We start from the raw sequence: 6,074 nt of genomic DNA, 5'->3' as shown, positions 1-6,074 counted from the left end.
GCTATTATGAGCAGCTTCGAAAGGATATAAAATATTCTTTCCGTAGCCCCGTTTTAGCAGCGCTTTGGCAGTATTTGTATCCAGTTCAATGGCCCTTGTTACTTTTACTTGACGAGAACTGATTACCGGACTAGTCCACCAATGCAATAACACAAGATCGAAGTAGTTGTTTCAAAGGGATTTAGTAATTGAATTGGAATACACAGGTCACCATTCTATGGAATAAACAATTACTGGTTGGTCAGCATTATTGTTTTTATACATGTATATAATAGTATTATCTCGTTACATTTTATATTTTATGAAAACGCCGCTCAGTAATAAACAGTAAAACAGTAATTATTTATTGTCCATAGAATATTGTGACCTGTGGTGTCGAAGTAGTTGTCTTTCATTTCTTGGAAGATGCATCCAGTTTGTAATCATTATTGATATTCTAATAAAATAAAACCTCTGAATTGCGTGTCTAATATTACTATTTCTGCACAATTCATCAGCGAAAATTGATTTACTTTCAACACCTTGTTCACAAATCAAAATTCGCTGTCTTAAGTTTCCCATTATGAATTTTACAACAAAAATAAATGTCACTATTATCACATTATTTACAATCTAAGTTATGACTTAACCAGGGTATATAATTTTGTGTACAGGCATTCCATGCGCTCCATGAATTCTACTAACTAAATCGAAATACGCTCATTGATCCAACGTTTTATCTCTGTGTTGTTTGAATAGTACCCTTGTATTAAAACTACCTGCATTTGAAATCTATGCCCAACCTACCACCCAAGTTAGATACAAGTAGTGACGTATGCCGTACACGTGACAGGGTATGTTTACCATTTATAAAACATTTAATACCACTTCTTTTATATGTAAAATTTACTGTCCTGTACACTTTAAAATGTTCGGTGAGTATGGCGATGTCTCAATAATCAGGGGGTACCGGGTTCGATCCCGGTGTTCAGATTGTTTTCCCCTTGTCGGTTGGACGTAAAACCGAGACCCACCTCTGCATGAGAGAGATCTCGAGAGAAGGGGGGGGGGGGGCGTCCACTCACACAAACTAGGTCATTTCGGGACTTACATATGCGCGTAGGAGTTTTTAGCAGTGGGAGGAAACCCGAGGACCCGGAGAAAACCCACGAGATTGGACATGCGATCCTACTCTTGATTCAATGACAGATCTTATGATGCAACGCGCACGCGTTAACCATTCGTCCACCCACCCTCTGCATGGTGTAAGCCAAGTTGGTACAGAACAGTATAGGCCTTTAATATTTTTCTATGCTTAAATTTTTGGACATTTGTTATCTCGATAACTTTCACCTTATAGCCACAAGATAGAGTGTGCTTCTAAAATTTCGCCTATTTAGTCTTTGAACTAGGTAGGTTTTGTTCAAATGGGAAATGAAGAACGATTGGGCTGCTAGTGGTGTATGGCCCGGGTAGGGGAGCCCAGAAACCCAATTCTTAAGTAGCGCCAGTGGTGGGTGTGGTAAGGGCGCCACCCATAGTACCCCAAAAATTTGTATATTCAAGATGGAAGGTGCAAGTTCCTCTTCAGTATTGTTGCAAGGGCATCAAAAATAATCGAAGATACGTAGATATCACCACCATCAGTCGTGCCATTGGACCACCAATCTATGATGCTTTGCCAGGGTTCCACGCCCTCACCGGGACAGATTTTACCTCAACTTTTCACAGAAAAGGATAGCTTCGGTCATATGGACATCCCCTAAAAGACACTGCGACCCAGGTGGCATTTTCGGCGATGCCTAGGAAAGCTAGCAGTTGGGGATCAAGAAGCTCTGATACCATGTATGGGTTTAGGGGACAAGCAATCTCCTCGCTACACCGTGTTTGAGAAGACTATTGACCAAAGGCAAGATGTAAAAAAAATCTTCAGGAGAAACTGAACGGCACCCATGCTAGATTATCCATCACCCATTGCCAGAAGATAGTTGGAGTTGAGATCACAGTATGATATCACATGGTTTAATGATCCTGAACTGAATGGTTTGAAGAGGATATTTAGGAATCTGATCAGGATACCTCTGATCATAACGTCGACATTGCTTTCTCTGATGAAGACAGTTGTCTCTTCTCAGATGAAGAGGAAAGTTAGGTTTCAGTTGATTGATGTCGACGATAACATTACATATATCTCTGTTTTAAATGACTATTAGTATGATGGCAGTGGGCGGTTATCAATGTATCACTGCTAATGATCAAGAGGACACGTAGCATTCCGGCCATTTGTTACTGCATGCCACAGATTTTTAATGGGTATTGGCCACACCGGCTGCTGTTGATCTACCACCAAACTACACGTTCGTGACTCAGTGGTTTGTGGATCCTATGATCATTCCCTTCATTTTATACTTCGTTCCAATGTCGCACCTTTCATGTTAATTATATTTCAAAGTACGGGCCATTCTCTCTTTAGTACACCGACTACTATAAAGTTTATTCTGAAGTTGGTGATAATGATTTCTGGTGTCATCAGGCTGGTTTCTCACTCGCACCTTTCATGTTGATTAAAATTTTAATTACCTGTGGCCTTCAAGCGGTGCAATATTTTCGATGTTTTTGAAATTGTGTCATACTTATATCTCAAACTTGCGCCTAGCAGTATACTGCATGTTCATGTAGTTTTGTGTAACATACCTGGGTTAAAAAAAGTAAAGTCGCTAATTGGTGTCTCCACCACAAATTTTGTTTTTAAGTTAGTGATTCTGACTTGTGTTATCTATGAATCCATTGCAATGTTAGTTTCACGGATGCACCTTTCATGTTGAACGAATCATCAATTAGCATTTATCTGAGATATGTACATTTCTTGCAAAAGGTTCCTGTATTCACTTTTAAGTTTGGGTTTGAAACTTTATGCAATGCTTAATAAACAGCTAATTTTGACCGATATTTCGGTCATCTTTAGAAGCTAAAAATACCAGTGCCATGATATTGAATTTCTGTAAAAAAAAAAAATGCTATTAGAAGTTTAAATCAGTGGACTAAAGGATATTAACACCGAGCTAAAACTATTAGTAGATATTAAAGCTGGGTTATTTGATTAATGATTGATCGCGTAACGCCAGAAGAATTGGTCTGTCACAGTTAGACCGATTAGAACTTATCTAAATCAATCCAAATATCTTAAATAGCCCAATACAAATAGAGTTATTGCATGGTTAGGGGTTTAAATTGATATAAAAAGGCAATTGCAAACAAATGAATTGAAATTTTTTGATTATTCCTAACGTTTGTGTAATTGCGGAAAGCCAGTTTCTTTTCCTATAATGATTTTTGGGGGATAGCCATATTTGTCCGAGTTTTCATGAATTAACCAAGAGTGAAAAAATTGCGAATTCAGTCAAACTAGGTTATTAGCTTAACAGCCCCATTTCCAGATGAGTGTTACGTTCACCTAGCACGTACTATCTTACCTGAAAAGAGTTGGTCCTCACGAACTATTCCAGTTTGTTCCCTTGAATGGTCCAATGTCTGTGCTTATTAAATGTGTAATAAATAATTTATTGTTAAGTTTGTCAAAAAATAACGACACAAACGACTAAAATAGACCATTAATTATTAAAGCTTATTGATAGTTCTTATTTGATATTTTCAAATCTTGAAAAATCATCAGTTTAGTTACGATATCATCTACTAAATCAGGGGTGGGCTGGGTAGCTATGGCCCTCGAACCAACTGGGACTGGATGGAGTGGGGATGTGGGTGTGGGTTTGCTTAACAACTATATTAGCATCAAAGGGGGCGAAAGCTTAAAGAAGTTTGAGAACCTCAACAATACCCCATTGTTATACGACGAAATTTCCGAGAATACATGACGTCAATCACGGATGGTGTCGATAAATGAATAGACAATACACAGCTTTCTGTTCTTATCTATTTAAATACTATTTTGGATTAAAAGTAATGCAAATTTATTTCCATCCGCTGTCTAAAACCCTAGCCGAACGCAGACTATGTAACATTTCATCCGAACATTCATGAAACCATTGTTCCGACCAAATTGCTCGTGAAATCAAATGTGTTACATACTTGGACTCTGTTCGTCGTCTGTATTGAAGCCGAACATCCACAGAACATTTTAACATTTTTGCCACGCATCACCAATCAGCGATCACATACATTCGTCTGCGGGTCTGCTGTGTATTGTTCGACCTAAAACATTCATCATCTGCGGGACCATCTTCGACGTGTGTGGGGAGCAAAAAGAAAAATATTTGTTCGGCTTCTTTATTCGTCGACATAAACATTCCTTTGTCGGCGCTGGACTAAAGTAGCCATTCATAACGTGACTTACTGTCTGAACCGTCGTAAATTATAAACGGATTTCTTCGATTATGAGAACCAACTACTTAAATTTGGTTATTATAAACTTACCTGTGTGTTTGAAATTACCCCCGGTTAAATAAAATCAACTGTACAACTAAATATCCCAGCGAATAAAAAAGATATCTCTTGTAAAATTGAACTCATCACGAACTTGGACATCGAGAAATACAACCAGCGGCTGCCAGGCAGGATACGCCCACATTTTGCAAGAGATGGATAGAGAACAAGCTAAAAACAAAAGGGATTTTTTGTACAATCAGGGGCAGTAATCCAGAAAGTTATGGCCTGAAATGTGCAAATATCCAAAGGGACAGAGATCTTTGGGATATAAAGATATGTTTTAAGTTTCATCAAAATCGGATAAAAATTGTGACCTCTAGACGGTCCACAACCTTCGTATAACACACTTCTACACAATTTGCGTACAGAGAGGGGCCATTTTGTCGGGCAGTTTCATTTCGATTTTCCCGAAATACAAATTCATTATGGCAGAACGGTTTTTAAAATTGGAAAAAATTGTGACCTCTAGACAATCTGCAAGCTAAAAATGCGATTTTTCGAACAATCAAGGGCCATAATCCAGAAAGTTAAGTTCGGGTATCCAAGATTATCAAAAGGAACCAAGATCTTAGTGTGTAATGGTGATATATTCAAACGATTTTTTAAATCGGATAAAAATTGTGACCTCTATCTGGTCCACAAGCTAAAAACGCGATTTTCAGTACAATCAGGGGTGATAATTCAGGAAGTTATGGTCCGATATGCGCGAATAACGAAAGTAGCCGAGATCTGTGGGTTATAAACATACAATTCAAGTTTCATCAAAATCAGATGAGAATGTTTGACTCTTTTACAACAATTCGAATTTTGTGTATGAATAAGCTAAGCTATTATTTGTTAGAGAGTTGGGTGGGATTATTTCTTTTGAACACAGGTGCAGAACAAAAAGAACGACATTCGTTTTACGGGCCTTGAATCTCACCCTTGAATATCTTTAATATTTCCTGATGGACTTAAGCAGTCCTGTCAATTAACCTCGGCAATCTGCTGTAGCCGAGGTAAATCTTTAAATGCTGATGTATTTTACATTTTCCTCGGCAAAATTAATAGTCCGAGGCCATTGAATCATTGAATAGGTAGGCTATATAACGTTATGTGTTTTTATAAATACCAAAAATTATTATCAACAAATCATACCGCACATCGGTTTAATTATCGGCAGATAGTTCCATGTCTTTCCATTTCTCTTTGAATATAATTTCCGGTGTGCAAAAACTGTTCAGAATTTTATAATCGTGATTCTCGGTGTCGGTAACACAATTAATTTCCGAAATTCACAGGGCAATGTATCCATACGATTGTACTCTCAGTTATTACCTCAGTTATGACCTCCAGAGGGTCCACAATCCTGATACACAATATTTTGACACTATTTGCGAACGAGGGGCGGCCATTTTGTCCGTCAGTTTTTGTCCGATTTTTACGAAATTCGAACTCAACCATCCTTAGGGTGTAACGGTGATATATTGTAACGTTTTTTTTTTAAATCGGATAAAAATTGTGACCTCTACGGGGTCCACAAGCTAAAAAACATGATTTTTCGTACAATAAGGGGCCATAATTCAGGAAGTTATGGCCCGATAACGCGAATATCGAAAGGAACCGAGATCTGTGGGTTATAAACATACATGTCAAGTTTAAACCAAATC

At 37.9% G+C, this 6,074-nt stretch overlaps 1 long non-coding RNA gene across 1 annotated transcript; it reads right to left on the bottom strand.

Annotated features, from left to right (window-relative positions):
• Positions 1-1,988: 1,988 nt before the first annotated feature.
• LOC126820032 (uncharacterized) lies at positions 1,989-5,293 on the bottom strand. The gene is made up of 3 exons (XR_007679888.2): positions 4,069-5,293; positions 3,453-3,510; positions 1,989-2,978 (listed from the first exon to the last, which is right to left on the bottom strand). It is a non-coding gene; the product is annotated as an uncharacterized LOC126820032 (long non-coding RNA).
• Between the last annotated feature and the right edge of the window lie 781 nt (positions 5,294-6,074).

Source organism: Patella vulgata, chromosome 1 (genome assembly GCF_932274485.2).
Source record: "Patella vulgata chromosome 1, xgPatVulg1.2, whole genome shotgun sequence".
Classification (NCBI taxonomy): Eukaryota; Metazoa; Mollusca; class Gastropoda; family Patellidae; genus Patella; species Patella vulgata.
Note: the sequence above shows the minus strand (reverse complement) of the source record. Positions and strands in the feature narration are given on the sequence as shown.